Source organism: Barbus barbus (assembly GCF_936440315.1).
Source record: "Barbus barbus genome assembly, chromosome: 1".
In the NCBI taxonomy this organism is placed as follows: domain Eukaryota; kingdom Metazoa; phylum Chordata; class Actinopteri; order Cypriniformes; family Cyprinidae; genus Barbus; species Barbus barbus.
The window spans coordinates 7,862,532-7,876,013 of NC_136729.1; the positions used below are offsets into that span (position 1 = coordinate 7,862,532).

General features: G+C 36.0%; 1 protein-coding gene across 2 annotated transcripts in view; it reads right to left on the reverse strand.

Moving 5' to 3' along the window:
• The window catches only part of LOC306858073 (elongation factor-like GTPase 1), a 139,142-nt gene that overhangs the window by 79,702 nt on the left and 45,958 nt on the right, over window positions 1-13,482 (reverse strand). The window lies entirely within an intron of this gene.

The following is a 13,482-nucleotide window of genomic DNA, read 5'->3' on the forward strand; positions in this document are numbered from 1 at the left end:
AAAATATCCAACTTTTTTTCCACACCAAAAACTAATTTTTTAAATACAGATCCATTGATGGTAACAACACAACCTGGCGAGACCTCACCAAGCTAAAAATCTAGGTCACGCTGGAGGGAAGGAGGGGAAAAATAAGAGTGTGTGGGTGAGGACATGAAAAACAAAGTGAAAAATGGCCAATAAACTGGAGGAGAGTGCGGAGGGAATGTTTAGGTGAGCGTGTCTCACGGCTGCGTGAGTCCATGAGAGTTTACGAGGGAATGAGAGGAAAAGTGTGTCATGCTTGATTGGACACCAGAGTGATGAGTCAGTGAATCTTTCTCTCACACACAAAATATCCACTGCTCAGTCGGGATGTGCAAAGCTATATCTTCAGAAAAAAAACAGGTTATCTAAACAACTAAACAATTAGTCTTGTCTTGTATAATTGTATTTCTTAAAAAGGAACGTACATGTGTTTCAAGTAAACAGATGTAAGTAAAATGAGTCTTTTACTATTTTTATGTCGACACAGCATCTTAAAAACAAGACTGTTGTAAACACACTGCTAGAAAAAGAGAGAGAACAATGCACAGTCTTTCAAAAGACTGTATGGCAGACAAGTACGCATAACAACAAAAACACCATAATTAATCACAAACAAAAAAAATAGTGGTGCTTTAGAGGAGAAACTGACTGACATTGCCTTCTTATGACCAATACTGACACAGATTATAAATAAATAAACATTTATTTGATATTACAACTTTATATTACATGCTTGATAAATGTAAAAATCTGTTATAATTATAAAAGATAATAATAATAATATAAAATGTATACTATTATTGCATATATAGAATTTAAAAATGATTTTTTAAATTCAAATGTAGTTTTATTTGTATATCGCTTTTCATATTACATATTGTTAAATATTTGATAGTTATATTCATTATATATATATTTTTATATTTATATATTTATTTATTATAAATCTTAAAACTAAGTATACTATTAAATAATATATCATTATAAAATAAAATTTAAATATTATTATTGTTGTTGTTAAAACCATAATATTTTTGTGATCTAATTAGTCAAATACAGGATGGGGGGGGGTGAATATAAATTTTTATTTAAAAAGTAAAATAATTACGCAAAACAGAACAAAGACACTGACTTTGAGACTCACCAAATGAGTCCCCCCCCTCGCAAAGCTCACCACCATGAATCAGCATTATTCATCTCGTCTGCTGTGTAGCAAGCTGACGTGACTTTAAACCAGAGAGCGAGGCGGTTGGTTCACATTGCGGCCTAAAACCCAGGCAGCCGAGCCGAGCCGCCGCTCTCGCTGCACACACATCAAACAGACAATCATTCCCGTACCGCAGGCCTGTAATAAACATCTGCTTATTCTTCTGATCTCGCATGTGTATCGCTTCTTCAGCTGAAAGAGTCATCTCTGCGGTGGGTGAATTTCAAAGTGCAGTGGACCATGGGTGTGTGTTTTTTTGGGTTGTGGTGGCCAGATCTTGAGGTAATACAGTATTAAACTCCCTCATCGTTTTTCTCTTACTATGACCATTAGATGTTCAATTTTATTCTCAATACTTTGCTGTTTCCCATATGTATATGAGTTCTTCAACAGAACAGATTTGGAGAAATGTAGCATTACATAACTTGCTCACCAATGGATCTTCTGCAGTGAATGGGTGCCGTCAGAATGAGAGTCCAAACAGCTGATAAAAACATCACAATAATATACAAGTAATCCACACCACTCCAGTCCAACAGTTAATGTCTTGTGAAGTGAAAAGCTGCATGTTTGTAACAAACAAAGCCATCATTAGGGTATTTTAACTTAAAACTGTTGCTTTCGGCTAAAACATGAGTCCATAATTCACAATATTGTTTCCTCCAATGACAAAGTCATCTCTACTGAATCAAGAGAGAAATATGTTTACAAGAAAAACAGTCCTAAACCGTTTCAAACAAATATATCTGGTTGATTTTAATGTGAGAGACAACAGATGATGGACTTTTTCACTCGAGGAAGCATTATTATGGATTATGGACTTATATATCTTATATATAAGGTATATAAATATATATCTTATATATAATTTATATATTTTATTTATTATAATTTATTTGTTTCTTACGAACACACAGTTTTTTTACTTCACAAGACAACTGAATTAGTGTGGATTAATATTAGTATTATTTGGATGGTGTGGATTACTATTATTATTGTAATCCAATTTGAGCTCCTCAGGGCTGCGTACTCTCCCCACTGCTCTTCTACCTCTACACCAACGACTGCACATCTAAAGACCCCTCTGTCAAGCTCCTGATGTTTGCAGATGACACCACACTGATCGGCCTCATCCAGGACGGTGACGAGTCTGCTTACAGACAGGAGGTTAAGGAGCTGGCTGTATGGTGCAGTCTTAACAACCTGGAGCTTAACACGCTCAAAACTGTGGAGATGATTGTGGACTTCAGGAGAAACCCCCTGCACTCGCCCCACTCACTATCATGAACAGCACTGTGACTGCTGCAGTGGAGTCATTCAGATTCCTGGGCAGCACCATCTCTCAGGACCTGAAGTGGGACAATCATATTGACTCTATTGTCAGGAAGGCCCAGCAGAGGTTGTACTTTCTTAGCCAGCTAAGGAAGTTCAACCTGCCACAGGACTTACTGAATCAGTTCTACTCCGCCATCATTGAATCCATCCTCTGCACCTCAATAACTGTCTGGTTCAGCACAGCTACCAAATCTGACCTCAGAAGACTACGGAGGATAGTCCGGACTGCTGAGCGAATCATTGGTGCAACCCTCCCCTCTCTCCAAGAACTGTACTTATCCAGAGTGAGCAAAAGGGCTGGTAAAATCACTCTGGACCCCTCACATCCAGCACACTCCCTCTTTGAACTGTTACCGTCTGGTCGACGCTACAGAGCTCTGAGAACCGGAACGACCAGATACAGGAACAGTTTCTTCCCTCAGTCAATACATCTCATGAACACTCAATAATAAACGTGGAACACACAACTAATACATTATCCATTCACCACACTCACTTATTTTATTTTTATTTTCCTCATTTCTAATTTGCACATATTTGACCTGTACATACATACATACATACATACATACATACATACACAACTTTTTTTTTTTTTTTTTTGCTGCTTTGTACATTGGTTATTGGCTATTTGTTGTTATTTTGTTTTTAATATATGTGTCCTGTCCCTGTCTTTCTGTTGCACTGTGGAGCTTCTGTCACTACAACAAATTCCTTGTGTGTGTAAACATACTTGGCCAATAAAGCTCATTCTGATTCTGATTATTGTAATGTTTTAATCAGTTGTTTGGCTCTCATTCTGACGGCACCCATTCACTGCAAAGGATCCAGTGGTGAGCAAGTGATGTAATGCTGAACTACTCCTTTAAAGCAATAAGCCAGAAGAAGCAATGTAGTAATTTTATCATTGTTATTGCTATTTTCATCACAGGATCAGGATTTTTATTTTTATTTATTTATTTTTATCAATTTTCAATCCCCAAATCTTAAACTACAGTACTTAAACCAAAGTACTAAACAAATGTTCTCAAATCATCTGCATGCTTCTACTTTTTAGGTGGATTATTGCTATTATAAAAAAGCGGCAAAATCAATATGACAAAAGACTATGGCAATCACTACTATTATTATTGCTCATAAACAGGGTTTGGGTTTTTTACAAAACCCAAAACTCAAACCATGGTACTTAAATCAAACTTTGTTATGAAACAAATGATTCCTCAATTCATGTGTGTGCTACTACATTTTAATTGGCCAGACATACCATTTTCACTTAGTGGATAGTAAAACAGCCAAAACCAGAATTGCACTGAAGGAAGGACCCGAGCCATATCTAGAGACCAGAACATCATACAGAAGAACCACTCATGTTTTCTCAGACATTTAAAAAGCAACTTAGGCCAAGAAAAATATGTGATTAGTGTATCTATAGCACATTCATAGTTTTAAACATGGCTCATCCAAGCAGATTTTAGAGACAGAAATATCCATTTAAAAAATATTTTTACAATATTTTAGATGAGCTCACAGTGTTTTTTTTTTTCCTTTTTCCTTTCCTTTTTCATTCTACATGAAAATAAATAAATAAAATAAAATAATGATTACAGTTAAAAAAAATTACAATTAATTTGAAAATAATTAATAAAATTAGGCTTAAAATATTTTTAAATGGAGTTCAATATGTGACACTACATATCAGCTACCCAAATAAAAAAATTAAATAAATAAAAATGATTTAAATCAACTGGAATCCAGGAAACACTAAATCACACAAAAAGATAAGTAATAAGAGAAAAGATATTTTCCCAAACCAAAAAAAAAATTTTAAATCTCAGTCAAACATGCCGTGCCAAATCAAACTCTTCAGACAAAGGAATGGCATGATATGATAAATGATAAAACAACCACAGGCATCTGTAAAATCCCATTCAAATATCAAATATCACAAAGAGCTTCTCAAGAAAGCAAAATTAATGTGGGAGTCAGCGAGAGTGAGTTCACTCCATAATTAATGAGTTCCTCTCCATTAATTAAATTCTGCTCTTTAGGTTACTACACTTGATCATTAATAACAGCGAAGTCGTTTAAGGCAGGTTTGTGTGCTGGTGGGGGGGGGGGGGGCACTTTCACATATTTTAAGAGGATTTAATAATTGGATTTCCTGTTTGAAAAGGAACAAAGGCAGGTGGGTGGCTTTGAAGTGGGAAATGATGGTTTGCTAGACAAGCTCTGCTGCATGTGTGTGCCGTTATGAATTAGAGCAGTGGGAAAGGCCACAGGAATGAATGATGTCATTTTATATAAATGCGAATCATTGTGCTGATTTTCCCGATGAGAGGCGACAGGATGTTCCTGTCACAAACTTAGAGATCTTGGTAAGTTTAGAGATCACAAACTTACCACCGAGCGGTACGGGTCAGTACAGTACAGTACGGTACAGTTCTGGACCGAACACCCTGATCCAGCTTGCGTTTCCACCGCCAGCAGTACCCTTACTTGATAGGCATGGTGTATGCCGGAAAGTAGCAATCGACGATAAAGTGCGACAATAAGCACAACTCGGCCTCTTTTATGTCAGTTTTAATAAAAATAATAGCCATTATAAAAGTATAAGAGGCTTATATAAGAGGAAATAAAGACAAAAGCAAAAAATTCAGTCAAACATGTTACAAAGTCAGCGCTGCACTACGGTAAAGTTCAAAATAAATATATAAAGTTAAACATAACTTTGTGCTCAGCCAAAACGATATGACCAGGAACAAATAATAGATTCAGGAGACCATGAATGCCTGTTAAATATACCCAAAACGAATTGTATCTCATGTTTAAATCACTACTAAGACATCAGAGTCAGCGGCAAATGTCAGAAGGACTAGCCGAGCTAAAGCTGCTCGAGGCGGATATATGAGCACTGAGTGCCCGGTGATGGCCTGGAGCTCCAAAATTGGCATAGCAAATTTTCCAAATAGGCGCTATCTTTATAAATAAACCGCAGATATAAGTTTTAAACAACTACATTCTTGCCTGAAAAACTCTTAAAACAACATTTCATGACAGAATAACAGTAATATTTTGAAAATTACACAGGTTTTTGGGCAGTGATGTTTCACAAGTCCACAAGAACGCATATTGAGAAATGGCAATTGTCTGTGTGAAAATATAAAATGATATAATACAGTTATATTTTTTGTGTTTGTGCACTCTGATGTAAATAAGCCTCATGCAGAACGGAACGAGTGAAGGAGAAGCTTTATCCCCTTGTATCACGCAAAAGTGACGATTCTAGTCAACCAATCAACGTTCTGCGGTGAGTTTAGCTCCACCCTTTTGGTACCCTTTGCTGTGCTAGGTACCCGAATGGAAGGGTATCAAAAAAGTGGTACGGTATGGTTCGCTATTTTGGTACCATTCACAACTGACAATGGAAACAGACATAATTGCGTACCGTACCGTACTGAACCGTACCGCTCAGTGGAAAAGAGCTAATATATGATACCATTTAAGAAAAGACAAAATTGCTGAAATTAAATGAATGCCATTTAGCATGTAAAACTAATACTGCAATAGTAAGTGAAGTAGAGAGAGATTTTATGTCAACTTTCTCTCTTTCTTTTTTTCTAACATAGCCACTAATATGCCAATCAGGTTTGGACAGAACTGAGAAAATTAGTTAGAATTTGAATTGAACCGGCCAGACAGAATATTAAATTGGAATTTAAACTGACAGGAAATCTCAGTAAAACATTTAATTTATTATATTATTTTTTGCGGTCATCCAATATATCACCAAGGCCAATATATCAGCTGATATTTGGTATTGGTTATTTATCAGTATCAACCATTTTCCCGTTTGGCCAATTAGAGTTTTATTTTGACAGCAATGAAAACCCAGCATCTGACATGAAATTTGAGTTAATTTATTATATTATTATTAGTGGTAGCCAATATATCACAGAGGCCAATATACGGCTGATATTTGTCATTTAATTATCAGCATCGGCCATTGAGTTTTGAAGTGGGACTCCTTATTTGAACAGGAGAGACAACTTATGTTTGTAAGGAATAGATCTACAAAAAAGAAATGATTTAGGTAATAATCACAGAAATACTATGTGAATACCTATAATTAACATATATTTTATTATATTTAATGAATTCACTTTAATTTTGGGAACATAATTACCCCCACAGTCTTCAAAATGGAGCCAAACAGCATGAAGCAGGATTACAATGGAAACCCTCAAGCTGTTCCAAATAAATAAATCATAATTATTAGAATTTTGTAGAATGTTGACGGTACACCTAAACAGTTAAATTGTTTTTTGTTTTATTTCTCATATTGTTATGTATGACTGATGAAAATTCTCTGCTGTATGACTGTGCAATTTCTACAAGATGAAGTTCAGTAAATTCCTCTTCCTATCATTACAATCCTGTGGGAATTCAGTTCAAATTTAAGGAAGCCAGTTCTTATTAACCCTGGTGAAGAAAGAGGGACATTGAAATCCATCTCACTTAAATTTCTCATTTCCTGTTTCTGTGGCGTTTCAGCAGATGGAAGGAAGCTTCAGTAAGCCGTATAACAGAGAAAGAGATTGTTTGTCCCTGCCTTCACTCCTCTTTTCTTGTTATTCCTGCTCTATTTTTCATCCGCTCCGCTCTTCTCCTTGGCTTGGTTTGAGGGTGGTATGACAGCGTTAAGCCGTGTGATGTGGCGAGTCGAGCGGGCCTGTTTTTGACAGTGCGTCTGGTTTGAGTTTTGTCATTAGGGGGTCCAGTCAGCCAACCAGATCAAACGCCGCTTTTAACCTGTCATGTGGTTTAAAGACAAATCTTTCATCCACATATTTGACATTTATTTATTGAAGAGGAATAACCCCTTGAGATGAACCATCTCGTTTTCGAGGGGGTCCTCAAGTCCAAATACAAAAATTGACATTGACCTTACAGCGGCAGTCAAATATAACAAAAAACACTTACACAAATGAAACAGAAATATATTTCCATTATTTTTTTGTATTTGGTCCTCAAGTCCAAATTCAAAAATTGACATTGACCTTACAGCGGCAGTCAAATATAGCAAAAAACACACACACAAATGAAACGGAAATATATTTCCATTATTTACAATAATGGTAAATGCAGAAACATATAATACATAACTCATACAAACAAGACATTCACTCATACAAGACTCTCCAAAGGTTGCACAAACTTCCCTCAACAGAATAAACACATGTAATATGTATGTACCAAAACACACATCTAGACACCAGTAAACAAATATGCACACATAGAGCGATAGTACAGTAGTGACCACCAATAATGCCAGCACAGAGAGAAAACAATTAAAAATAAAAAAATAATTAAAAATCATCTAAAGTCATCTAACATCTAAAGGCTTTCTTGCATTTGAACTCCTCCACACCTCGCTGCAAAAACGAGCCCAATCAAGCAGGAATACAGGCTAATCTACAATCAACGTCCCCTCAAAGCTGCAGTAACACTATAAAACAATGAAACGATGGCTAACACATGTCACAGAAAGCTGACGATCTCTGACCTCCATCTCCATTATGAAAGCGCGCATTACCATTGATTCGTGTGACGCGCGAGCACTCACTAAGACAATTCAGATCTGGTTAGGGCTGTTTGGGGGCCTGATGCTTAAAGTGAATTATGAAATAGCGCTCAGTAATGTCCACTCAGAGGCGTAGAGTCTTATTGATAAGAGCCTGCGCTCCACTCTTGAGCTAGCATTAGACGAACATGTTGATACATTAATGCGCCCCTCCTACATAATTCATTAAAATCTCATAAAATAAACAAGGACTGTGCAGTCGGTCAATGTACCGCCATGCAAACTGCAGAGAGACCCATGCAATTTCAAGCCTTTGTCGTGCAAGATTCAACATGCTATTGAATAAGAGGTTATAAATCAAAACTGAAAATGTAAGCTAGGCATTTAATATATTAATTATATGCTTTCATGTCAATAAAACCTGATACTCCAAACATGAATAATTTGTGACTACCAATAAAGCTCTATACAACTGTCACCACTTTACAAGCACAATTCGTTCTAGCAAATATGCTTGTAAAGCTAATTATTGTAAAACAAACCCTGAATTACCAGAAATAAAACAGGCTGCTCATCTACAAAAAAAAAAAAAAATAGAACAAAACACACCAACAAAAAGTCTCTGTTTGTCTATGCATTATACAATTGTTTAAATTATATATTGTATATATTGTATGTATATATATATATATATATATATATATATATATATATATATATATATAAACTGCCTATAGAAAGTCTTCATACATTTTTTTCACATTTTGTTATGTTGCGTTATGTTAAACTGCTATAAATTACTTATTTTTCCCCCCACATAAATCTACACCTCACTCACCATAATGACAAAGCAAAAACCGGATTTATCACAACTTTGCAAATTTATTAAAAAGGAAACACTGATAAAATGACATTGCACAAGTCTTCATACCCTTTGCTTTGACATTTGAAATTTAGATCAGGAGCATTCAAGTTTCACTGAATTGTCTTTGAGCTGTTTCTATACTCTGACTGGAGTTAACCTGTGGCAAATTCAGTTGATTGGACATGATTTGGAAAGGCACACACACCTGTCTATATAAAGTTTAACAGCTGAAATGGATGTCAGAGCAAAAACTAAGCCATGAGGTCAAAGGAATGGCCTGAAGAGCTGAGAGACAGGATTGTGTTGAGACAGATCTGGGGAAGACTACAAAAATTAGGTTCACAGGAGCATTTGGCCTCCATAATCCTTAATTTGAAACATAATCCTGTTTCAAAGTTCATCCTTAATCATGAACTTTGAAACAATCAGGACTCTTCCTAGATCTAGCCTCCTGGCTATACTGAGCAACTGAAGGAGAAGGGTCTTGGTTAGAGAGTTGATCAAGACACTGATGGTAACTCTGGTTGAGCTCCATAGAGATGGGAGAAATTTACAGAAGTACAAACATCACTGCGACACTCCACCAATCTGGGCTTGATGGCAAAGTGACCAAACTCAAGCTTCTCCTCAGTAAAGATACATGAATCCATGATTGGAATTTACAAAAATACAACCAAGTAACTCTCAGACTATGAAAAAAAAGATTCTCTGGTCTGATGAACCTCAATTCCTTATTCGTGTCTGAGGGAAACCAAGAACCGCTTATCACCTGCATAATGCCATCCCAACGGTGAAGCACGGTGGCGGCAGCATCATGCCGTGGGGGTGTTTTCAGCGGCAGGGACTGGGGAAGTGATCAAAGACGACGAAAAGCTGAATGCAGCTAAATACAGAGATATCCTTAATGAAAACCTGGTTCTGAGTGCTCAGAACCTCAGACTGGGCTGAAAGTTCACCTTCCAACATGACATTCACCCTACGCACATAGCCAAGACAATGCAGGAGTGGCTTAGGGACGACTCTATGAATGTCCTCGAGTGGCCCAGCCAGAGCTGCGACTTGGAACCAATCGGACATCTTTGAAGAAACCTATAAATGGCTGTCCACTGATGGTCCCCAGCCAACCTGACAGAGCTTGAGATGATCTAAAGAGAAGAATGGCAAAAAAAACAAAAAACAAATGCAGATGTGCAAAGCTTGTTGCATCATACCCAAAAAGACCTGAGACTTTAATTGTTGCCAAAGTGCTTTAACTAAGTTTTGAGTTAAGGGTATGAAGACTTGTGCAATGTATACCTATTGCATGCATACTTATATATACCCTTATTATAATATAGAATGACTCATGACATTAAATTTGGGTCATACCGCCTATTCTTAATATGAATTCAGACCTAAACAAATTTTAATGTCAGCACATCATTGCAATGATCTAAAGCAGAGGTGCCCAAACCTTTTAATATGAAGGGCCAAAAATGTTCCTCCTCTTGTGATATGGCACGGTGTTCATCACAAAAAAAAAAAAGACATTTTTTTTTTTTTGATATCTGATAGTTTCACCATAGTCCAGTTTCACATTAGAGCACACAAAGAAAAAAACGAGAGTTGAATGTGCATTAAAGAGGTGACTGAGGTTTGGAATGAGAAATGAGAAATGGAAATGGAGTCTCATCGGCGCATTACACACGTCTATGATGCTAGGAACGCTGGGAATCATAAATTAGATTTAACTGCTCCTGCCTCTATCTGGATGCTGACTCAGATCTATGGGAGTCCTGGATGAGAATCACACAGCCCTTCCACTGTTAGATGAGGAGCCAGAGCGCCTCTTTACCACTGAGGTGAAGACCACAGCAGATAATAAAGCCAATCCATCTCACGCTGCAGCCTGACTCTGTTGTTTAGGAATGTTTAGTGACGCAACCCAGAAATAAAGCCTGAGAGCTTGTTGATATGAGGATAACAGACTTTAACCCTTTTGAGACCTAACACAAAATGTTTTGGGATTTTGTTCCTCTCACATCATTATACTGATTAGAGAATAATATATGACCTTTAACTTTTTATATAACTGTGACGTTTTTCAACTGTTATTTAAAATATTTAAAATGTACTTCCTGATTTCGTACATAATTTAAGAAAACTAAACTAAATAATTAAATTTTTTAATTATTTTATATTTAAATAATAATAATTGCATTTTTTATTATTATATTTTGAATTATAAACATGTTTTTTTAAATGTGAATAATAAGAACTTGACAGCATTTCTAAGGAATATATATATATATATATATATATATTAATGTAATTCATCTGTTAGGGAAATAATTAGAATAATTAATGACATTTCTACAACAGTCCTGAAAACAGTCGCTTGCAGTTAGGGCAAACATGATAGACTTTTGAAACATTCAAAACATTTAATTGTTTTATTTGGTATGATATTTGCTTAATACTTGATTTGATTTTTCATATAATTTCATTTCATATTTATTTATTCAAATACAATTAATAATTATGAACAAATATTAACTATATCAAATCTAGAATTAATAAAATAATTATATATTATAACATAATGACATAAATGTATATATTTATAGTGAGAATGCATGCTAACCTCTAACCCATGACTCCAACAAAACAAGTTATGATTAGGAGGTGCTGTAAAGACTACATGACACCAGCTGCCCCTGTGAAAAGTTCAACAGATTTCTGAAGAAAGCTGAAGCCGTGTGTAATCATTTGTGTTTGTTGAGAATGATGGCAACTTATGAGAATGAGAAGGGGAATTCAGGAATTGTTGAACCAAGTCGTCATTTTGAACTTGAATATTTTGAGCAAAAGCCTTCGGGGTATTTTTAGTCCTACTTTGATACATATTTGGTGTTGAAACATTTGTAACTGTAAACACAGACAAAACAGAGATGACGAAAAATATCTGCCAAAATGTCCTAATTCAACCCATGCTGCCAGGGCAACAAACCCCTATAAGTCAAAACTACTTCCAGAAAAAATCGCTTCTCTTTGTAAAGCACATCACTGGTTGTTTATGGGGCCGCATTTAAGTTCTCTTGCAAAACCTAGTGAGCTGCCTTGCTGTCTGCGGTCTAAAACTGTATTTTTATGAAAGAAGAATGCATTAACTTGATTTTTTAAAAACAACTATTTTTAACACTGATAATAATCAGAAATGTTTCTTGAGCAGCAAATCAGTATATTAGAATGATTTCTGAAGGATCATGTGACACTGAAGACTGGAGTAATGATGCTGAAAATTAGACTATATTGCAATATATTTTTTAAGGATATTTTTTTTCCAAAACTAAATTAATTATAACCACTTTTTATAATGAACTTTTCTCCTCTGCAATTGTCTATTAACTCAGATAAAGGATTTGAAATACAGCCTAAATGCGATTGCTTTGGTCCACAGAAAGTGACATCCATGACAAGCCATGACAGTTACAAGACTACTGAGACATGCAGGTTCTTGTCTGCTTTGTTTTTTAATAACTAAAAGTAGGAAATTTATCTTGATAGCTCAGGGCTATTAACAAGAAGGTTGCCAGTACAATCGTGCAGGAAAAAAAAACAATTGTACACGATCACTGCACCCTTAAACAAGACATTTAACCCTAGAATTTTTCTAGTCTAAATTTGTTTAACATTTTGCTGTTAACACAATAGGAAAAGTGTTGCAGAGAAATTTTTTGACGCAGAGAGCACTGGTTCATGTGTGCAGCATGTGCATAACAGTCCTGAGTGCAGGCTGTACAGGTGGGTCAATAAGAATAAAGCACATGCTGTTCTGAAAGGACCTCAGGAACGGGATATTGTTAGATCAACCGCTCCTGTTTATATTACACCAGTGTAATATAAAACGCTCCGGTCGAGAGCCGTGGAAATGCAGACCTCTACCCCAGAATACTCTATAAAAACTGACCCTGTCAAAATAACATGCTATGTAAACTCACTAATTGTCTAGCTTTACACAACCTCCATAGCATTTACAAAGCACCACGCCGCTACAACGAAGGCCTCTGGTCTGAACGAAAAAAAAAGTTGCAATCCAATCCGTACACATAAACCAAGCTAAACAAACTCTAAAATCTGTCAGAAATTATGCTCCAGGAAAACAAGGACATTTGACCCAGTAACGCCAAACTCCATGAAAAATAATCTGTGATTTTGGACCATGAAAATTCTGACCATCTAACACATTTCCTGTTTTTTGGTCCTTTCTCTGCCAATATTTGAGATTTTCAGCGCTAGTTTATTATTGTAGCATGGTCAATTCCAGATGTACCCATCTCTAAAAAGCACCAAAAAACAAACAAACTGTAGTTGCTCCATTTACAAAGGTATTTCCCTATCTAAGTGGCCAATCCTTGGACAGAATAAGCTATGATGTGGAAAAGACATTTATTTTGAGCACTCACATAATGCACTACTGCACCAGAA